This window comes from Manis pentadactyla, chromosome 7 (genome assembly GCF_030020395.1).
Source record: "Manis pentadactyla isolate mManPen7 chromosome 7, mManPen7.hap1, whole genome shotgun sequence".
NCBI classification, from domain to species: Eukaryota; Metazoa; Chordata; class Mammalia; order Pholidota; family Manidae; genus Manis; species Manis pentadactyla.
Genome location: NC_080025.1, coordinates 5,324,340 through 5,348,530, shown reverse-complemented (window position 1 = coordinate 5,348,530; position 24,191 = coordinate 5,324,340). Strand labels below are relative to the sequence as shown.

General features: G+C 36.1%; 1 protein-coding gene across 4 annotated transcripts in view; it reads right to left on the bottom strand.

Moving 5' to 3' along the window:
• Nucleotides 1-24,191, bottom strand: part of NEIL3 (nei like DNA glycosylase 3) — a 585,035-nt gene that overhangs the window by 335,152 nt on the left and 225,692 nt on the right. For all 4 annotated transcript variants that reach the window (XR_008998668.1, XR_008998669.1, XR_008998667.1 and 1 more), the window contains one exon: nt 17,350-17,389. The gene's annotated coding sequence lies outside the window, so the exon portion shown is untranslated. The remainder of the gene's footprint in view (nt 1-17,349; nt 17,390-24,191) is intronic.

The window sequence follows — 24,191 nt, the reverse complement described above, 5'->3', positions numbered from 1 at the left end:
CATGGAAATAACTGTATTCACATAAGATGTTCCCAAATCTCCTTCTGAAGAGCTAACCACCGAAGTGGGAAAGGGTCAGGACCCTCCCCCACATCTGGAATCTAGGGGATCAACTCTCAATAACTGCTGGCATTATCTTCTGATCTCATGATTTGATGATCACGGCACGGGCTACCTACCTATCCATCTCTCAAGGAAAGGACAGCGCCGTGCCCCGCAGGAGGAGTCATTAATCCAAGGGGAGCTTTGAACTGATTTCAGGGGGGATGAAAATAGTCAAGAGGTGATTTTAAATGGTAATGATGAAGAAAGCAATCAGCTGATGCAGATTTTAGAAGCTGTACCAGGAACAATAATGAGAAAAGAGGATACTTAATCACATTCACAAAAGAATTATAGGAATACATAATTAAAGCAATGATAATGAGTACTAGAACTCTTAGAGGGATATCTTTCAAGTATCACCAGAAGTAGAGTAAGAAGCAAAAAGACACTGTCTTCTGTGTCAGTGACAGAGATTTTTGCATGGAAGTTCGAGAAGATAATCGGTAAACTGAGAAATCCTAGAGCCACGAGCAAACGGCCATTGGGTCTAAAGGGGGTTAACAAATCTGTAGGGTGTATACTGTACAACAACAAAAAGAAAAACAACAACAAGAAGACAATTTAATATTTTAAGATACTATAAGAACAGAGGATTGGCAACTAGGATTTTATATAGAAAACTGAGGGAAAAACTGTGGAAAAGGCAATTATGTTTCAAAAGTGCAAATGTTAGCCCAGAGAAACAATACAAAAGATCTCATGGAGTAGAAGGAAAAAGGGGGAGCAGGTAAATCTACGGCTAAAACCATTATTAGATGCTTGATGATGGCGGTGAATGAAATGCACTGCAGGAAACTGCCGTGGTGAAAGGGCAAGTTTCCCCAGACCTAAAATTCAAAAATTATTGTATATAAAATGGAAGAGAGGACGAATTAAAAATAAGGTTTATAAGCATCCGGAGACCAAGTATAATGGAACAGTGTATGTAATAAATAGCAAAATGCAAGGGAATTAAAATTATAAATTCTGCAGTATAAGAGAGTATCATATATACACAGATATAGTTTTATGTATCTGTAAAGACCAGCAAGCAAGTTGTTTCCTCATTGCTGATGACATATATGCGTGTTTGTGTGTATTGAATCCTCCTCTGAGTGATTTTTAACATCTTGTTGGTTCCCCATTAAATCACATGTCAAATAAAATATCTGACAAGTATTCTTTTTATATTTGTGTAAGAGTCATACTCATACCTTTAAAATATTTTAATTTAGTCTTAAGAAACTAATAACATATATATAAGTGTTTGGAATAAACAGCAACATAAAATGGAAATAAAATGCCATGTATGGATGCATATTTGCATGAATAAAGGAAATATATATGTGATAGATACATACCCATGTGAACATTTCACGTCTCTATGAGAATTAATGCTCATAGTTTCCTCCAAGTGCCATGCACTGTTTTAAGTGATTTATATATTAACTCACTTAATCCTTACAATTACCCTACAAAGTGGGTGTGAGGTAGGTCCCATTATGGCTCCATTTTTCAAAATTACAGAAATGCAATGAGCAAACATGCTCACAGAGATACTAAGTGACAATGCTCAGACTCTGACCTATGACCCTTGGCTCCAGTGACCTCACCCTTAATCTAATTCCACTCTCCTGCTTTCCATTGCATAAAGATGGTTTTGCATAAGCAATTTCCTTCAAAGGAAATTAACACATATTTTTAAATAAACAGAAGAGGAAATCCAATATGCCAGACTTGAAACTATATTTTCTTTCCTCTTCCCAAGGGATTAAGTGTGATCACACTCCTCACATTAACTTCCACACTGATGGCAAAGCAACTGTAAACAGTGGTTTACCAGGTGAGGGAACACTCAGTCAGCCACATACTTTCAAGCCATCTGGACCTGATGAGATCTATCCTAGAGCACGGAAGCTAGATTAAATCTCAGTGCCATTACCTATTATTATATTTAGAGACTCACTGAGGAATAAGACCCCAGATGTCTAAGCAAATGCAAATATATTACCCACTTTACAGAAATAAATAAATAACATTGTCTTCAGAAATTATCAACTAGTAAACCCAAGGAAGGATCTAGAAATGTTATTCATTCCTGATAAATGAAGGAATCAATGCCTAAGACCTCTACAATTATGCAGTGAGTAAATGAATATAGATTCATCAAAATTGATTGCAGCTCCCAAATAAGCTAGCTTCCAACTTCTTTGAAGCAAAATCTGAGTTTGTTAAGGAGGGTAGGTGGAGAAAATATGGGTGACATTTTCAACTCTAATGATTTCAACATTTTCTCCCAAATCAGTTTCCTTGACAAATGTATTTTCGTATTATTTGTGCTTCTGCACTAACATAACTGACCCTGAATTTAAGTAACCTGGGAGAATCAGAAAAAATATTTAGGAATTTATGAGGCTTAATCCCAGTAGTTTAATGTGGCCATAGGAGATGTATTTACATCACAGAAGATCACAGCTTTTTTTTTTTTTTTTGCCTTTTTTCTTTGAAAGAGCCAGTTTATGACGACACCAGTGTTGTACATGTGAAGGCACAGGACTTGAGTCCTGGTGGGCACGGCGTACATCCTCTGCGATCACTACTTACTGAACAGAGGTAACTTCTAGGTACTTTGTAGAGAACTGACCTTATAGAAGTACCTTTTGGTTAAAGCATTTCATCATTTTAAAATGACACCTAGTACATCATGCTGGCCTTATAAGTTGTGTCCCTTGTGTTTTAATATAATAAATATCCTGCTCTTTGAAATTTCCACGGCCTTTATCACCAAGAACTTTCCAGATTAGAAAAAGCTAATTTCTTCAAAGGATTATTTAGAATGTCAGACATCTGCTTTAATTACAAAATAAGACATTCTGAAGAAAAATTATTCAAAGAGAAAAGTTTCAATAAAGGCAACAATTTTTTAAAGCTTGCCTTCAAATTGAAGTAAATAATTTTTTAAAATGTTAACTACCAAAGTAAACAAACATGAATGCTTACTCTTCATTTATCCTGAGAAAATAAATCTTTGCTCTATAATGTGATTAGTGAACAAGCTGTCCTGTTATTTCATTGTACAGCAAACAGTAATGATGATGTTGTTAAATTAGAGGTTTGTACATGGATGCCTATCACAGCTCTACACTACTGGACAGAAACATATGACTAGATATTAAAATATTGAATACATAATATCATGAAAGAATCAAAGGTGTTTCAAGACACGGCTCTCTACCCTGAGAAATCAATTAGCATCTCTTTCCAATAGAACTTTCTACAATGATGGAAAGGTTTCAGAATTACACTCTTCTAGATGGTAGCCAACAGCCACGAATGGCTATTGAGTACTTGAAATGTCACTAGTGAAAATGAGGAAATGAACTTCTTATTTCATTAATATTTAATTAAACTGAAACCTCAACATCTAGATGTGGCTAGTGGCTAACATAACAAAAGCACAAAACAGTATTTTAAACATTTTCAAGCATTTTAAGTGTCCATGCGTGTATGAGTGCTTGTGTGTAGAGACTGGTGGGAAGGTGGGCACCCTGTAAGCAGTAGCTGTGGCATTTATGTAATAGGCTACAGACCTCATGTCTCTTCCTCGTTTTAAAGCGATGTAAGTGTCAGGTGTCTCGTCTGTCGAAGGCCTTATTTCATGTCCTATATGCTGTAAAGCTTTGAAAGGATATCACTTCTCAGGTTTCACAAGTACCTTAATATATTTAATATTTGCTGTATATTTAATGGCCTTGGGTAAACTGATAGTATGCAAACAGTATTTTATTTTCTAAACAAATACAAAATATTTGTATTTTCTAAAACATCGTTGTGTGGAGTCTACTGAAGAAGCCAGTAACATTTAAAAAACCAATTTTAGACTCTATTTATAATTTACTTTCCTTTTTTCTAATAAGTAAACAATATTTCTTTTTCCAGCTCCATTAGTCTTTTCTCTCCTTCATGTGTTCATAATAGATAACATATTTAAAATGTAAAGGAACAAAGTCTATTGGAGAGTTTTTAGTCTAAAGATTCAAAGTTTTACTTTTCAAGATGATTGTACAGCTGAGGATAAGTAAATAACTTCAAAGCTGATGATTTCCTCCATATTTACAAATATGCTGGCATTATACTAAATGACTTGTACCAGGGTACAAGATACCTAAATGAAGGCATTATTTTAAAAATCTTTACATCTGTTAAATAAAAAAAGGAAGAACATTTAAAAAAATATGTCAATATGTCATTAATATTAAGAGAAATGAAGTAAGCAAGGTTCAATATATGATGGGATTTTTTTCCTTGACATTTAACCCATCATATTAAAAGTTTCTTCAAAGGAAAAGAAATATCAGCTTGTCACCTGGAGATCGAAATTGAGCTGCTCTAAGACAAACTGCTGTTTCTTCCCCATGATGAAATTCATGGGATGGACAAAAATGTCAGGATAAAAATAGACCACCTGGGAAAAAAGCCATCAGGAGAAGAAGTGGAGCTGTTGTTACAATTTCAACAAAATCATTTAAAAGCCTGTTATTTTTCCCAGTAACGCATGAAAAAATTACTAAGCACACTGATTTATATTGTCAAATACTTAGGTGAGAATAAAATGTGATAAGGCTATGCTTATGGTAGTCTGTGGATTTAATTTTAATAAAAGATGAATCATGAATAACACGGTATTTTAAAGAATGGCAAGTATTTTAATTCATAACATACAAAGGACATACCACAAGCTAGCATTTTGAAATTCCAGGATGACAAAAAGAAAGATATATATCAATATTAAATATCATTCAAGATGTTGGGAGGCTGGATGTCAAAACATACATTTCTTGTAAGGACAATCTTTGAAAATTCAAGAGTGACAGAATGGTAAATAAATTAATTAGAATCAATAATTTGTATTCTCCTGCAATTTAGAAATTATCTTGAATAAACACCATGTCATAGAAGCAGAGAGCTCAAGATGGAATCTATTATTCCTAAATCTGAAAAGTCTGAACACAGTAAAATATCAGGCTTTTCTATTTTTATAAAAGGGAAGAATATGAATTTGTGCAGATTCTATTAAATGCAAACACTGCTTGCCACTGGCCACTCCATATTGTTAACTGCTCGGTTTTTAATATTAGATACTGAGAAAACTATTAGCTACTTTCACGGATGCTTTATCCTGTAGGTCATATTACATTATTATATAATAAGATTTTTTCACCCTTGGAAAATGAATACAATTACTAATGGTATTTGGATTTTATTTAAGAATTATAATATCACTTTTTTATAACTCATTTTCAACTATTTAGGGAAGTGTTTTCTAGTCTTATCTTTATTGCACATTGCTTTTCCAATCAGTATTGCTCCCATATAATGAATAATGCAGAGAGAAGTTAAATCAGGAATCCAGTGTGACTTTAAAGAAAATAAATAACTGTATGTGATACACCTGGACATCAGATTGGCAAACTACTCTTTAATTTTATAAAAGTATCAGATTTAGATTTTAACATTAAGGCTGAGAAGGAGTGGGGAAGTACTCACTGGACCAATTGGGATTGTGCATTAAAATATTTCACAGAAGGAACAGGTAGGCCCCAAGTGCTCAGACAAAATAATTAAAGTGTGATTCTGTACAAATCAGACCTAGGCTGGTAAGTGTTCCTTTCCCAGAGTGAACATACTGGCTAGTATTAGAAGAGCAGAACGGCAGACTTGTCATTTTTCCAAATTACACTGACGGAATGTTTTATATATTCGTTGTGCGCTTGATGGTATTGTGAAGGTGTGCAAAGAAATTGCTTTAACCAATGATTATCCACACCATATTAAAAAATGCATAACATTTTAAAACCTAATATGCAAAAAAAATGTAAGGAATGACACTGAATGTTCTACTCATTTTTGTAAAGGGATTTCAAAACAATATGTAGAATAAGGTATGTCTATGACCAGCTGTCCTTATGTATTAATATAATTTAACATGATATTTGATTTTTTTCACAGGTTCAAGTAACTGAATTAAACATTTTACACAAGTCAACACTAGGTTGGAAGATTAGACATGTCAGTTAAGTGTCCCGTAACACACAGCCACCACCTCTGCTGCTTTTCACTCCAGTAATAAACACCGGAACTGCCTCTAATCCTCTACTTCCACAAACATAATCAGGTATGTCCCTGCTGGGAACTGAGGGCCAGATTTTCTGGAGTATAATAACAAATACTGGATTGTTGAATTTTAAGGCAGAAGCACCTGTGAAATTCACTGCTCTGTATTTCAATCCAGGAAGCTGCACCCGTGCACGCTCGCACGAGCTACAGGCCACAGGTATCATCCCTCCACAGTCTCGCCAACACTTGGTTGTGTCTCTCGCATTTTGTGAATCCAATGGGCATGAAACAGTACCTTATTTCTATTTTTCATTCATCTGACTATAAAGGAGACTAAGCAACTTTACACATAATCAGCAGTCATTTTGTGCCTATTTATATCCTTTGCTAATTTCCTTACTAATTTCCCATCTATTTTGGTTGCTTACAAGACCTTTTTTATATAGTTTCAATATCAAACCCTTTGCAAACATCTTTTCCCAGCAAGTACTAACTGAGGAGCCTGTACCCCATTATCAGGACCGACAAGTCACCTGCAGCGCGATTTCAGAAAGAAAAGGCAGCAGAGCGGCCTCTCGTCATCACGCACAGGGGCTCACTGTCAGCTTGCACAGTGAAGATCTGAGATAGAAGACAGTGAACACTACATTCAGGCACTATTCATCTATTGTTCCCTGTGGAGATTTCTCATTAATCTGTTTATTGTAAACATAGTTCACACTTCATCTTCCTTCCCACAGTCCTACTGGATTTGTTCCCCTACCTTCAGCTCTCTCTCAGCACCAAACTCAGCTACTCTCTGTTCTGATAAATTCAAGTCCCACAAGATATCTCTTGCCACAGTATCACAACTAATTTTCTCCTTTCAGTTAAAGGTCATAGTTTGTTTGAGAAGAGCAGAAAGAACTGCAAGAAGCACACTGACGTTGTTTAAATGAGGGCTGAACATCAAGGGGCGTGTAGTTAATGAACAAAAAGATCATTGCTTCGTGCCTAACCACAGAATTAAGGCTTCAGATTAAATTCATGGAAAGGTGACCCACCAGAGGACAGGGAACTGGGCGCTGGCCCCAGCAGTGGGTGGTCCCAACCCCTCCCTATTTCTTCCTACATAGACTTTGGTTCTTACAACTAGACGTAAATGTGTATTTGAGGGAACAAAATACATTTTTCTCTCTTGTACAGAGATAGAAAGTACTCATAACACATGTACCACTTTGTGTTATTCAGCAGAACAACCTGTTTAATGGGATTGCATTTGCTTTCCTGTGGGCTAGGAAAAATTTTAACAGAGGGATGATCATTCCACAGCACCTATTAGAAATGGGGCCTACCAATTCAAAGACCACATGTTATAAGTGTGTGAGTAATAAATGGAAATATAATTACATTTTATAACTTAATCACTAATGAAACAGAATGATAAACACATATTTAACAGGACAATTTTGAAAAATAAATTCCTGGAATATGTTTTTACCAACATAAAGACGTTTTTAGGTAGATATATACCTTTAAATGAGTTATGCTATGCCAGTAGAGTTGTGTGTACACGTGTATGTGTACATGTTCCACAAAGAGGACATAAAATGCATTTTAACACTTTAAATTTCAATGTCAACTTTTCTTTGGGATGTAACTTCAGAGTTTGCTAACAGCTCACACATGGTTGCAGAATAAGAAACACTAGCAGTTTGACCAGCAATTTCTTATATTATCTGATATGAAAGTTATAAAATACACAGAAATCTTCCTTTAATACAAACTTTATGTTTTAATCACTCATTAAATTCGAACGTCAGCTGTCTGTTACACATCAACACCATCATTGTAGTCATACATTAACAAACTGTGGTCTTAGGTGAGAGAAGAATCATTTGCCTATGTTTCATATTTTAAACAGCCTAAACTATATGTTTTCAGTGCATGCTTAGTCACTCATCTAAAATAAAAAAGAATACTATTTCTGTTGATCCATGAATACAGATGCTAACGGATAAAAAAACATGTGGAAGTGTACATTGTAGAAAATAGCATTTCAACATTTCAAAAAGGCTAACACAGAACAATTTTCCTCTATTAACTTTTGACATGCATTTAATTTCTACGGATAATTTTCCCTACCTATAAAAATTAAGATTTAAGTTAACATGCCTGTATCTCTATGGTGCTATTGGTAAAAGTTAATCAGTTGCATAAATATTCTTTCAGATAGTCTATTTAGTAACCAATAAATTCAATCTTTTGATTAATAATTTAGCCATTGGAATTATAGAAGCTTAGGGAATGTACAATTGTAGGAGAACCTCTGTCCTAAGAAAGTTTCTTATTTACTTCAGGAGGCAAATCCAACATTCAATGAATGAGTGAAGACAACATAAAATTAGGACAAAGGTGTGTTGCATAGATGGCAAGAGCCAGGAAGTTCACAGGCAAAGAGATCAAGGACGCTGGGATGATTGGTGAGCTTTTACGGAGGGAGCTCTCATATTTTGACAATCAGAATATTGAATGCTGGATGGTACCATTGCCTGCAGGAGCCATCTGCGAGTTCATCCCTCTGACTCTTGGATCATTCCAAATTCCACTGTCCAGCAAAGTGATACGTCACCTGTGATATTAAGTGACTGGTGCCTGCAAGCAGGCAAGCAAGCAAGCAGCTCCCCAAGAATTACAGGGTTCCTCCCAGCACCACGGCGCACAGGAGGAGGCTGTCTGCCTAGGTCTCTGGCAGGGGGCTCAGTAAAGGCCAAGAATTTGCTATTAGTTCAAATAACTAAAAGAGAGGGCGGAGCCAACATGGCGGCGTGGAGGGCTGGTAACTAATGAAATAGGGCAGCAAGACCTCTGAGCGGGTGCCAAAGCTGATGCCCCTGTGACAAAGAAAAGCGGAGGCTTTTTGAAAGTCTTAAAGGGACAGGGATTTAACAGCTGCACGGAAACAGCATAGGTCACAGCCCAGTGGCTGGAAATTACAGGGAAAACCGGGCGCACTAACCCCCTGGGCAACAGCTCTGAGACCCCTCACGGAGGTAAACAGCCAAACAGCCCCCCCGTCCATTACCCCTCCGGGCGCTGTGAAAGCAGAGAAACAGCCTGAGACAAATTCCGCCCACAGAAAGGGAAATTTCTCCCTTCTGGCCAGGCAAGACACAAAGACCTAGTCTACACGCAATTACCCAACACAAGCCACTAGGGGACGCAGTTGTCCCAGTAAAGAAAGGCCAGTAGCAAGTGAAAATTTTGGCCCTCCCAGCTGACAGTCAATAGCACCTGTCAACATGAAAAGGCAAAAAAATATGATCCAGACAAGACTAACCCAGACAGCTTCGGCATCTGCTACATCTTCCCCTGAGAAGGAATCTGGGGAGATAGATTTAGCCAGTCTTCCTGAAAAAGAATTCAAAACAAAAGTCATAACCATGCTGATGGACTTGCAGAGAAATATGCAAGAACTAAGGAAGGAGAATACAGAAATAAAACAAGCTCTGGAATGACTTCAAAACAGAACGGACGAGATGCAAGAGACCATTAATGGACTAGAAAACAGAGAACAGGAATGCAGAGAAGCTGATGCAGAGAGAGATAAAAGGATCTCCAGGAATGAAAGAATTCTAAGAGAGCTGAGGGACCAATCGACATGGAGGAATATCCGCATTATAGGGGTAACAAAAGAAGAAGAGAGAGAAAAAGGGATAGAAAGTGTCTTTGAAGAAATAATTGCCGAAAACTTCCCCAAACTAGGGGAGGACATGGCCTCTCAGACCACAGAGGTACACAGAACTCCCATGACAAGGGATCCAAGGAGGGCAACACCAAGACACATAATAATTAAAATGGCAAAGATCAAAGAAAAGGACAAAATATTAAAGGCAGCCAGAGAGAAAAAAAAGGTCACCTACAAAGGAAAACCCATCAGGCTATCATGAGACTTCTCAATAGAAACCCTACAGGCCAGAAGAGAATGGCATGATATACTTAACGCAATGAAACAGAAGGGCCTTGAACCAAGACTACTGTATCCAGCACGATTATCATTTAAATATGAAGGAGGGATTAAACAATTCCCAGAAAAACAAAAATTGAGGGAATGTGCCTCCCACAAACCACCTCTACAGGGCATCCTACAGGGACTGCTCTAGATGGGAGCACTCCTAGAAAGAGCACAGAACAAAACACCCAACATATGAAGAAGGGAGGAGGAGGAATAAGAAGGGAGAGAAATAAAGAATCATCAGATTGTGTTTATAATAGCTCAACAAGCGAGTTAAGTTAGACAGTAAGATAGTAAAGAAGCAAACACTGAACCTTTAGTAACCACAAACTTAAAGCCTGCAATGGCAATAAGTACATACCTTTCAATAATCACCCTAAATGTAAATGGACTGAATGCACCAATCAAAAGACACAGAGTAATAGAATGGATAAAAAAGCAAGACCCATCCATATGCTGCTTACAAGAGACTCACCTCAAACCCAAAGACACGCACAGACTTAAAGTCAAGGGATGGAAAAAGATATTTCATGCAAACAACAAAGAGAAGAAAGCAGGTGTTGCAATTCTGGTATCAGACAAAAAAGACTTCAAAATAAAGAAAGTAACAAAAGACAAAGAAGGACATTATATAATGATAAAGTGCTCAGTCCATCAAGAGGATATAACCATTATAAATATATATGCACCGAATACAGGAGCACCAACATATGTGAAACAAATACTAACAAAACTAAAGGAGGAAATAGAATGCAATGCATTCATTCTAGGAGACTTCAACATATCACTCACTCTAAAGGACAGATCCACCAGACAGAAAACAAGTAAGGACACAGAGGCACTGAACAACACATTAGAACAGATGGACCTAATAGACATCTACAGAACTTTACATACAAAAGCAACAGGATACATATTTTTCTCAAGTGGACATGGAACATTCTCCAGAATAGACCATATACTAGCCCACAAAAAGAGCCTCAGTAAATTCCAAAAGATTGAAATCCTACCAACCAACTTTTCAGACCACAAAGGCATAAAACTAGAAATAAACTGTACAAAGAAAGCAAAAAGGCTCACAAACACATGGAGGCTTAACAACACGCTTCTAAATAATCAATGGATCAATGACCAAATCAAAATGGAGATCCAGCAATATATGGAAACAAATGACAACAACACTAAGCCCCAACTTCTGTGGGACACAGCAAAAGCAGTCTTAAGAGGAAAGTATATAGTAATCCAAGCATATTTAAAAAAAGAAAACAAGCCCAAATGAACGGTCTAATGTCACAATTATCAAAATTGGAAAAAGAAGAACAAATGAGGCCTATGTCAGCAGAAGGAGGGACATAATAAAGATCAGAGAAGAAATAAATAAAATTGAGAAGAATAAAACAATAGCAAAAATCAATGAAACCAAGAGCTGGTTCTTCGAGAAAATTAACAAAATAGATAATACTCTAGCCAGACTTATTAAGAGGAACAGAGAGTCAACATGAATCAACAGTATAAGAAATGAGAAAGGAAAAATCACGAAGGACCACACAGAAATACAAAGAATTATTAGAGAGTACTATGAAAACCTATATGCTAACAAGCTGGGAAACCCAGGAGAAATGGACAACTTCCTAGAAAAATACAACCTTCTAAGACTGACCCAGAAAGAAACAGAAAATCTAAACAGACCAATTACCAGCAACGAAATTAAAGCGGTAATCAAAAAACTACCAAAGAACAAAACCCCCGGGCCACATGGATTTACCTCGGAATTTTATCAGACATACAGGGAAGACATAATACCCATTCTCCTTAAAGTTTTCCAAAAAATAGAAGAGGAGGGGATACTCCCAAACTCATTCTATGAAGCTAACATCACCCTAATACAAAAACCAGGCAAAGACACCACCAAAAAAGAAAACTACGGACCAATATCCGTGATGAACGTAGATGCAAAGATACTCAACAAAATTTTAACAAACCGAATTCAAAAACACATCAAAAGGATTGTACACCATGAACAAGTGGGATTACTCCCAGGGATGCAAGGATGGCACAACATTCGAAAGTCCATCAACATCATCCACCACATCAACAAAAAGAAAGACAAAAACCACATGATCATCTCCATAGATGCTGAAAAAGCATTTGACAAAGTTCAACATCCATTCATGATAAAAACTCTCAGCAAAATGGGAATAGAGGGCAAGTACCTCAACATAATAAAGGCCATCTATGAAAAGCACACAGCCAACGTTATATTGAACAGTGAGAAGCTGAAAGCTTTTCCTCTGAGATCGGGAACTAGACAGGGATGCCTACTCTCCCCACTGTTATTTAACATAGTACTGGAGTTCCTAGCCACGGCAATCTGACAACACAAAAAACTACAAGGAATCCAGATTGGTAAAGAAGAAGTTAAACTGTCACTATTTGCAGATGACATGATACTGTACATAAAAAACCCTAAGGACTCCACCCCAAAACTACTAGAACTGATATCAGAATACAGCAAAGTTGCAGGATACAAAATCAACACACAGAAATCTGTGGCTTTCCTATACACTAACAATGAACCAACAGAAAGAGAAATCAGGAAAACAATTCCATTCACAATTGCATCAAAAAGAATAAAATCCCTAGGAATAAACCTAACCAAAGAAGTGAAAGACTTATATTCTGAAAACTACAAGTCACTCTTAAGAGAAATTAAAGGGGACACTAACAGATGGAAACTCATCCCATTCTCGTGGCTAGGAAGAATTAATATCGTCAAAATGGCCATCCTGCCCAAAGCAATATACAGATTTGATGCAATCCCTATGAAACTACCAGCAACATTCTTCAATGAACTGGAACAAATAATTCAAAAATTCATATGGAACCACCAAAGACCCCGAATAGCCAAAGCAATCCTGAGAAAGAAAAATAAAGTAGGGGGGATCTCACTCCCCAACTTCAAGCTCTACTATAAAGCCATAGTAATCAAGACAATTTGGTACTGGCACAAGAGCAGAGCCACAGACCAATGGAACAGACTACAGAATCCAGACATTAACCCAGACATATATGGTCAATTAATATTTGATAAAGGAGCCATGGACATACAATGGCGAAATGACAGTCTCTTCAACAGGTGGTGCTGGCAAAACTGGACAGCTACATGTAGGAGAATGAAACTGGATCATTGTCTAACCCCATATACAAAAGTAAACTCAAAATGGATCAAAGACCTGAATGTAAGTCATGAAACCATTAAACTCTTGGAAGAAAACATAGGCGAAAACCTCTTAGACATAAACATGAGTGACCTCTTCTTGAACATATCTCCCCGGGCAAGGAAAACAACAGCAAAAATGAACAAGTGGGACTATATCAAGGTGAAAAGCTTCTGTACAGCAAAAGACACCATAAATAGAACAAAAAGGAACCCTACAGTATGAGAGAATATATTTGAAAATGACACATATGATAAAGGCTTGATGTCCAGAATATATAAAGAGCTCACATGCCTCAACAAACAAAAAACAAATAACCCAATTAAAAAATGGGCAGAGGAACTGAACAGACAGTTCTCCAAAAAAGAAATACAGATGGCCAACAGACACATGAAAAGATGCACCACATCGCTAAATATCAGAGAAATGCAAATTAAAACTACAGTGAGGTATCACCTCACACCAGTAAGGATGGTTACTATCCAAAAAACAAACAACAACAAATGTTGGCGAGGCTGTGGAGAAAGGGGAACCCTCCTACACTGCTGGTGGGAATGTAAATTAGTTCAACCATTGTGGAAAGCAGTATGGAGGTACATCAAAATGCTCAAAACAAACATACCATTTGACCCAGGAATTGCACTCCTAGGAATTTACCCTAAGAATGCAGCAATCAAGTACGAGAAAGACCAATGCACCCTTATGTTTATCGCAGCACTATTTACAATAGCCAAGAATTGGAAGCAACCTAAATGTCCATCGGTAGATGAATGGATAAAGAAGATGTGGTACATATACACAATGGAATACTACTCAGCCATAAGAAAAGGGCAAATCCTACCATTTGCAGCAACATGGATGTAGCCCGAGGGTATTATGCTCAGTGAAACAAGCCAAGCGGAGAAAGAGAAATACCAAATGATTTCACTCATCTGTGGAGTATAAGAACAAAGCAAAAACTGAAGGAACAAAACAGCAGCAGAATCACAGAACTCAAGAATGGACTAACAGGTACCAAAGGGAAAGGGACTGGGGAGGATGGGTGGGTAGGGAGGGATAAGGGGGGGAGAAAAAGGGGGCTATTAAAATTAGCATCCATAGGGGGGTGGGAGAAAGGGGAGGGCTGTACAACACAGAGAAGGCAAGTAGTGATTCTACAACATTTTGCTACACTGATGGACAGTGACTGTAAAGAGGTATATAGGGGGGACCTGGTATAGGGGTGAGCCTAGTAAACAAAGTATTCATCATGTAAGTGTAGATTAATGTTAAAAAAAAAAAAAAGCAGTTCCTGTGTGGTGACCTCCAATGAGTTCTACACAATGGTATAAAGGGCATATAAAAGTGTAGGCAAAGGGTCTGTTTGTGTTTATACAGAGGATCAAAGCCTAATTGGGCTACCCCGAAAATGAACTAAGATACGATATGAAAGAGAACTTCCAACATCAGCACTCTCTGGAAGACTCATGCCAGAAGATGATCATCAAAAAACCCCAACAAAGATCCAGGCACTGCTACAGCTGTAGATGCACTCATCCCACCAGTTCCTGGACTTGCCATGGGAATGAGGAAGGAGATATCTAAGCTGGCCTGTGCATACAGTAAAACAACAAATTTGACTGGATCTATACTGTTGGAACTCAACCAAGAATTTGGAGAAGTGCAAATTGTAGCACTCCAAAATCTTACAACTACAGACTATTTACTGTTAAAAGAACATACGGGATGTGAACATTCCCCAGGAATGGGTTGTTTTAATTTGTCTGATTTCTCTCAGACTGTTCAAGTTCAGTTGGACAATATCCACCATATCATAGATAAGTTTTCACAAATGCCTAAGGTGCCTTAATGGTTTTCTTGGTGTCACTGGAGATGGCTGGTAATTACAGGTATGCTTTGGTTATGTAACTATACTCCTATTATGTTAATGTGTGTGCGCAATTTAAGTAGTAGCTTAAAACCTATACATGCTGAAGTTACTCTACAAGAAGATATGTCAAAGAAATAATCAATCTTCCCATGTTTTCTTCCGCCTGCTACTTCTATAGCTTTTCTTCTTCCTTCCTAATTACAACCCTTAAATAGAATTCGTGCCTCATATCAAATTTACCGAGTACCATAACTCCTCCAAGTGGTAAAGATACCTCAACACAAATGCTGGGCATAGAAGCCACAGGGCATAAATATTCAAAGAAGTAAAAAGCTAACTTTTTCAAACAATAAGGCTTCCCTCTCACTTACCAACTTCACATTTCCCTGTATGGCCCCGGAAGATGACTGGTTAGCCAGAGACGGGTAAGATTCCTCAAGGGAGGAACAACCTAAGACAGGCACAGTCGCAGGGGGGCCATCAGGTGAGAAATTGGGGATCAACAGAGGTGAGGCTAAGAACCTCACCCCCCCTGTTCTGAGAGAAATCTTCTGCATACGTGGATGTTTTATTGCCCTTGTCTAGCTTGGATTAATACTTAGTCTACAGGCACACACCTGATCATCTACATTTGCTCTCTTACAACACTAAACTATGTTTTCTACCTTTATCTTGTATCTACCTACCACTTCAGCATTTTATTAAAAATAATAATAATAAAGAGAGAAATGTGGTATCCACATATAAATCAAGTATAAAAACCAAATGAGTATTCATATTTGAACTGTCTGTTTATAGTTCATAATGCATGAGCAAAACTGAAAGTTTCTGTGATGACGGCCCTTGTACTGTTCACTATGTAACTTATTCACTATGTAAGAATTTGTTCTCCATGTAAGAACTTGTTCGTTAAGCTTCAAAAGATTGGAGACTGACGAAAATTAGGCTTGGGGTGGATTAATGATTGTGCATTGAGCATTGACCCCCCTATACAGAATTTTATTGTTGTCAACAACCATTTGATCAATAAATATGAGAGATTCCCTCACAAAAAATATATATATATATATATATATATATATATATATATATATATATATATATACATGCACCTCCAATTGTAAAATAAATAAGTAACCGGGATGTAATGTGTAGCATAAGGAATATAGTCAAGATATTGTAACAACTTGGTATGGTGATAGCTGGTACCTAGAATTATCATGTATATAAATGTTGAATCACTATGTTGTACACCTGAAACTAATGTAATACTGTGTGTCAACTACCTTCAATAAATAAATAAATAAATTAATTAATTAATTAATAAAACAAATAACTAAAAGAATCCAACCCAAGGATAAGAAGCAGTCAGCAAGCTCATGTTTCTTTGTTCATCAAAAACTGCTTCATCAGGCATTTTGTAAAAACCTAACCTAACTTGAGACTTAGAAACAGTCAATCCCTATTTCTGTCACCCATTACACAGAAAAATTAATTTCTATTATGTTCAAACTCAAATAACAGTGTCGTAACTTCATGCCTTCTTTGTATGGGGCTCTAAAGTCCAAGTTGGAAAATGGCCAACCCAAGGTAGGATAAAAACATGGTGTTTAAGGGCTAGATATAGTTTTTGTCAATTTTATTTCTACAAGTGTCTTCCAGCTCAAAAAGGACTCATCATTTATTGAAGCTGTCACTTTGTTACCCTTTCAAGAGTTCCACCAGACTAATACAAATGAAGAAAACAAAAAAAAAAAGAATATTGAATGCTTTCTGCTAACAACCTCACAGTTCTGGGTACCTAAAGTTTTACTGTAGAAATATAAAACCATATTTAAAAATGAAAGTATGGAAAGTACTACTTTTTAATTTTAGGATGTGTTTACTGACACATTAAAGAGATTTTTAAAGAGAGATTTTCTATGAAAAATGTAATTTCACTGACAAATTTTTTAAATCATACAATTCATGAAATATAGGAGAACTGGCAATAAAGGAAACATTAAAATTGACAACTTTTGGCGGCATAACGATCAAATAAAACTTAGGTTACGTTGTGCACTCACAGATTCCGAAGGTGATTCATTCTGGAGGCAGAGCTTCTCCCTGAAAGAATGAAAAGCAACGCCAGGTCAGCAAAATGCACACTGCTGAGCTGTCATAAAGGCTCCTGGAGCAGAATTCAAAATTTTAACATGGACCAGCAGTCATAATATGGCTTTTTAAATTTAAGTAGAAGAAAATTCAGGTAGCAATTCATTATGTGGTCACTGGGCGCAAAAACTCAAAATATTGTTTTTCACTTATAAACAACAATAATGGAAATCCAAGCATCTCAGAGCCCAGCAGGATGGGAGTAGATGGGAGAACATATCAAAACGGACTTTCCATCCACCTTCAGGACTCATAGAGGAGAGTTTCTACATTGGAGAGAAATTGGGTTAAACAAGATAAATTAAATTGAAAACACATAAGGGATCTGCATTGATAGGTAGGGACTGGATAGTTAATTGTACAACCACTGGAAAGAGAACAGGAGGAAACTTCATGGGCGATTAACAAGACTTGCCAGAGGTGAACATGCAGCACGTGGTTAATGAATACGCACTCCTCATAAAAACAAAACGAGAAAATACTAGTTACATCCAGCTGTAGAAGGAAAGCTAGATTTTAAAATACATGTTTAATAAAATATGAATATTAATTGCCATTTACAGATGTGCCCTTGAAGAAAAAGAAGGGAAAAAATTTTTATTAAAGAGCCAAATACAGTGATGTAATTGACAGGATACCATAAAATGTTGAGATTTTCTTCAATGCTTTTAAGAGGGAATATAAGAAAATAAGTTGTACAAAATTGTACATCAAATTTCATTTTCTTCGTTATTCCCCAACATGATCTCAGTAATGATAGGTGGGTAAATTTAGCAGTCATGAGTAAATAAGAGTCAGATTAAAATTGGAAAAGATATATCCAGTGGACTACTTATGACTTCATTTAACTGTGAGCCATTAGTAAATTTAGAGAAATGAAGGAGGAAGATGTATGCAATAATTCAATAAATTATTTAACTGATAACATATTTGAAAGATGACTATTTTGCCTTAACTGAAAATAAATACTTATTTTCCACAAGAAAAACATGGCAAGAAATAGGCAAAATTGAGTAAGCCTCCAAAATAAATAGTAAACATACTTGCACATTAATAAAACGGGGGTTTTGTTTGGTTTAGCTTTTGCTTTTGCAGACTTACTAAACCCGAGAGAGGAAGTACTGGCTTCCAGGTATTCACTGTGGCTGGCAGCTGGCTGGCTGCAATGGACCCATCATTGGAAGTGAATAGTTGATATCACTGTTCTTCTTAATTTATCCACAAGAAAGGACAGTAAAGCAAAATATCAAAGGAATACTGGGAATGGCTTTACTAATAGTGAGGACCCTTTGGGCAAAAGATCCTCTGAAGTGTACTTTAGTCAATAAGATCATTAGACTGTGACTTTATTAACTTACAACATAGAACATAGCAATGGGTACCAGGAGGGCTTCTTTGAACACGAAGCAACAGGAGCACGTTCTCCAAACACAAGGCAGGTGGTTCGTTAATCCATTACCCAACTGCTTTATCTCCAAAGGGAAAAAAATAACAAACTCTATGGTTTTCTGTGTTCACATTAAAATAAAGCATACATAGACATCAAACTTACTACGTTTTCTAAAAAGCCATGGAAATGTACTCTTTTCTTATCTGAAATTTAACCAAATATAAATACTATAAAACACATTTTAAAAAGAATTTTGAAGTTTTATATATAAAGCAAATCACAGTAGTCAGGGAACTCACATTTTTTCTTACATTAATATGGCTTTGAGTGCACTATTCAAAAAAATATACCAACTTGAGGACATTTTCCATCAATGCAATACATCACGTTATAAATGATGTGGTAAAAGTCACATGTAATGCCAACTGTAAAGAGGATGGAGACTCCTATTACAAACAGTTAACTTTTCAGTTTGACGTGTCTCTAACATCCCAGGTGTTTACCCTTGCCTGGCATGGCTCCCTAATTCCCCAGGTGTAAGGATTCTGACCACGAATATCCTAATGCCCCAAGTGTATGCACAATGGCCAGGACACATACTGGTCACACAGTATACATGAACAGTAATTCCCCAGTTCAATCACCGATTGACCTTGGGTGTCTCCTCAATTCCTCAGTGGCTGGGTGGGGAGGGGGGGTGTCTTTTCCGATCTGGGATTTCTAATTCACCAGCTTCTATCCTAACCTCAAATGCCTCCGTAATTCCCCATAACTCCTGAATTAAACTTGGATGGTTCCCTTATGCCAAGTGCGTCTTGTATGTATGTCTAATTCACCTGACTTGTCTACAGTGACATGATATGTAAGAGCTGATTCAATTCATTTTATTTTAGTAAAGATGATTTAAGCCAGAAGAAAAATCACTGGTAACAGGAGAAAAGTCACAGATTACATTCATCATAAAATATTAATAAATTTTCATTATAGATGAAAATGTTTGCATAATAAAAAATCACAGATTGAAAGAAAAGAACCTATTAAATTTACAGAATGTAACAAAACTTGTGGGTCTCAAAATGAGTATGCATTATGTATACGGGCCTACCCCTAAGAAAATGTGTGGTGGTCAAATGTATACTTTGCTCAAAAAAACTAACTGTTCTAATGATTCAAGGAAAATTTGACATTTTACTGTCAAAGCAGGGTAATGTTAATGTTAGTGAATACTACATCTGAAAATTTTCTCATGACAAATACCGTGTGTTAGATACAAAGTGACACAAAGTGTATTTATTGAGTGTGAGGAGTGCTATTGTAATAAATTAATTCTGCTCCTGCTGATTCCCTAATATATTGCAAATAACTGTCCATTTCTTTGAAAGAACAGTATGGAAAATGGCACTTTAATTTTTTTTTTTTAAATAATTCACTTCACTTTGCAAGAAAAGGAATATCCTCAGGGAAATTTTCAAGTAAGGATGGATGGAACTCAGAGACAGACTGCCTCCAAACCGAGATCATCAACTGTACTTGCAAATGAGGCATCAATGCAGAGCGTTTGTTAACATTTCCATTTTAATGACTAGTTTAATTGTACTTATTTGTAATTGTGAAAATCAACACTCTGAGAGTTATTTTTAAAGATACTGCACAAAGCAATCATTATTGTTACTGTATAACTAAACCCTCACATGTAGAAGCAACACTCAGGATTTAGCTTTAGTCTGTTGTCCTCATTTTGAGGTTATAGGAACTTAAGGTATACAAAAACTACAGCATCTAAGTTCTTTATTTTTCAACACTAACAATCACATACTGAGCCCAAGGAATCGAGTCAATCACCTGGAATTACTAAGTATTTTCTCATTTCATATCACACAGGGGAAATTATAGCTAAATAACTATATTTTAGAGCTCAATTTTAATTATTTATTTAGACATTCAGTGTTGTGTGGGCAAGATTATATATTAATTTGTTGGAATTTTTGGACTCTTGTTTAAAAGTACCTAACTATCTTCCATTATGAGTACAGCACTGAAAAACGCACCTTACTGATATTTGATTTTTCTTGGAATTAAAATGCAAATGACATCCCAGGCAACTTTTTGTGTGTACAATTTCATTTTTCATCTACCTCCCAATTGTTTGAACCTTGGAAATTGGTAAATAACTGTAATAATTTTCAAGGAATGGGGATTATATAAAATATGAAAGATATATTTGTATTTTATGCAGCGATTTAAATATGTACATATTTAACACACATAAGCCTGATTTGTTTTGAAGTTATGGCTCTAAAATACAGAGATGACTGCTACTCTAAGCTGCTGAATATATGTTGTTAAAAATACAACTGTTAAGATCATTAAGCTTTCAAGTAAATAATAAGATACACCTTACAATTTGAGAGACAACAATATTTTATCTGCCTACACAGCAATCTAGAAGCAATGTTTTTGTTAATGCTATCTGAACACAGCAACCTTAAAAAAATAACAGTATTTAAAATGTTTCACTCTTTAAATTGTATCAAATAAATTTAAGCATCATAGTTGAAAAGAAAAATCTACAAGTTATATATATATATATATATATATATATATATATATATATATATATACACACACGCATATAGAGAGACATTCAAAACATGTGTTTTGTTGTAGCAAATGGACTTTTTAGTGATCCATTCAGTAAGGAAAAATTGTTTCCCAGCAGGAATTCCAGAGATTTCAAAACTGTCTGAATGCACAATAATGAAATTACTCAAGCTTAGGTATTGGCTTTTTTATTATTTTTAGCATCAGCCATTCTTCTACGAAAGCTACTTCATTCATTCCGTCACCTAATTAGCATCATGGCAAGTTATGACAAACTAAATAGCATGGCTAGGGAATCAAAGATAACACATTTTGTCCACAGAAATCATCTTATCTGTTTGCCTTCTTTTCAGACACATCCCAGCCATTTTATTAACTCAGCCTTTGTGAATGAGACACAAGTCCCACTGTACCGCCCTACATCATTCGGAATAAAATCTGCATTCTATGGAAAAGTCAGGGTTCTGAAGAGCTAATTATGCTAACAGAATGGTTTTCCAAGTTCGGGGATTTCCAAAACTTAATTTTTTAGTGTCTGTATACTGAAAATACTCCCAACTGTTCATTTTAATTCCTTCTATATTTTGCTGCAGTTATTTTTAAACTAGACAATTGCTCTGCAGTAGAGTAGATTCGACGGGTTTAGTAAACGTGACCAGGACTGTGTTTCTGTTACTTTTAAGCTATTACCATGACAACTGTCTTTCTCACACAAATTAATGAATAACCTTATCAAATAAATTTATGAAACATGACTGTGATTTGGGTTGAGAAGTTTAGTACCAGTGCACTTTATAATTTATAACCGATTCTACAAAGGTGGGAAATTTGTTAAAGACTATCATTAACATCTCTGCTTTTGAAAGCTTAGATTTGGTTTATTATTAACATCCCTGCTTTAGAAGCTTAAATTTAGTTATTCAGATTGATTAGCAGCTCAAATTTATCACTGAAGAATGTATAAAAATATTTTTTAAATCCTTTAATCTTATGTTTACCATTCTGTAAATCATTTTTAATTGGCAAGTGTTGATGTGTAACTTTTATTTTTTTCTAATATAGGGTTTCCAGAGTATCTAGATGGAAAGTTCCAGCAATTTAGAACAAAATCACACGTAGAGTTGAACTTGCCTCAAGAGACCACTTCACTTTCGTGGATACACTTGCCCATAATAAATCACTGTAATCATTGTTCAATCAACAAACATTTACCGACTGGCTTTATGAGCCAGTCTTTGTGCAAGAATTCTGAGAACATGATAGTGAAAGACACTGGAGATTTCAGAAGAGCTAGAAAGTTACAGTCCAGCAGAGAACACAGCCAAGAAAATCAGCTGTATTTCAATACCATGATACAGAGGTGCAACCAATGTAATGGGAGCAAAGAAAAAGAACCTATAACCAGATCCGAAGGGGGTGAGGGTGGGTTCTGCTAGCAGTGGTCCCTGATGGCTAAAATGAAGTGAACTAATCCAAGAAGATGAAAATGGATTTTTATATTCCTGTTATTTGCTTATTATGAAGTAACTGATGCATGAACAGAAAGACCCTAATGTTAAGTTCCACAGAGCAGGAGAAGAATTTGGTGATTTCCACTGACCCAAACAACTGATTTAAGTTTAATAGTTTCTATGTGTTCTTCTATATTCTCCATTTCTACATACAGACATTCCTTGATATAGAAATACACATATTTTTTTAAATCTCTAGTAATTTCATCATACAAAAATAATTCATATTAATATTTCTACATATTTTTCATTGTTTCGTAACATGACTACGTAATTTTTATTACATTAGAATCACTATTTTTTCTACTTACCATTGTAAATATTTTCTCATGTCATTAAACATTGTAAATTCTTTTTTTGAAAAAAATGTTTTTAGTGACAGGAATACATCATCAAAATGTACCATAATATACTGCCTGAAGCCCCTAGTTTTTCACAATTAAGTATTTGTTTTGCACTAAACTGTCCTCCCAGAATTTAAATGTTGAAGTCCTGACCCTAATATCATGGTATTTGGAGGTGGAGCTTTTGGGAGGTAATGAGGTTTAGATGGGAGTCATGAGGGCAGGACCCGCCTGGGTAGAGCAGCACCCTTACAACAAGAGAAGAGAGTTCAGAGCACCTGCTCTCTCGGCCAGGTGAGGACACAGCGAGGGGGCAGCCCTCTGCGAACCAGGGACACCAAGAACCACATCAGCCGGCACCTTGATCTTAGACTTTCTCATCTCCAGAACTGCGAGAAAAAAAATCTTTGTGTTTAAGCCATCCAGACTACGGATGATTTAAGCAGCCCAAACTGATTAGGACAATGTTTATAAACTAAAAAAAAAAAAAAACTATAAAAAAATCCACATACACTTGTGTGTGATATTATCTCCGATTATTTCCTTAAGATAGATTTTGAACAGTGGTGTTACTGGAGGAAAGTATACAAACAATTTCTAAGGATCTTGGTATCAACTTTCAAACTGCCTTCTAGAAAGAATATATACTCTTATCAGTATAAGAAATTCCATCTTCTAAGCATTTATTATTACATTTATATCTTTTCATTACCTGGATTTTTCTTATCTTGGTCTAACTTGTTATTCTGAATATGCAGAGTAAATCAAAAGGTTCTCAGTCACATTATGTATAGTGATAATTCTCATTAAACCAGCATATAGCATGGTTAACAATTTTTTTAGCCTGAAATTTAAAAATTTGGTTTGCAAGTGAGAAGATTATAAAAGGTATAGCTTTCCTCAATGGT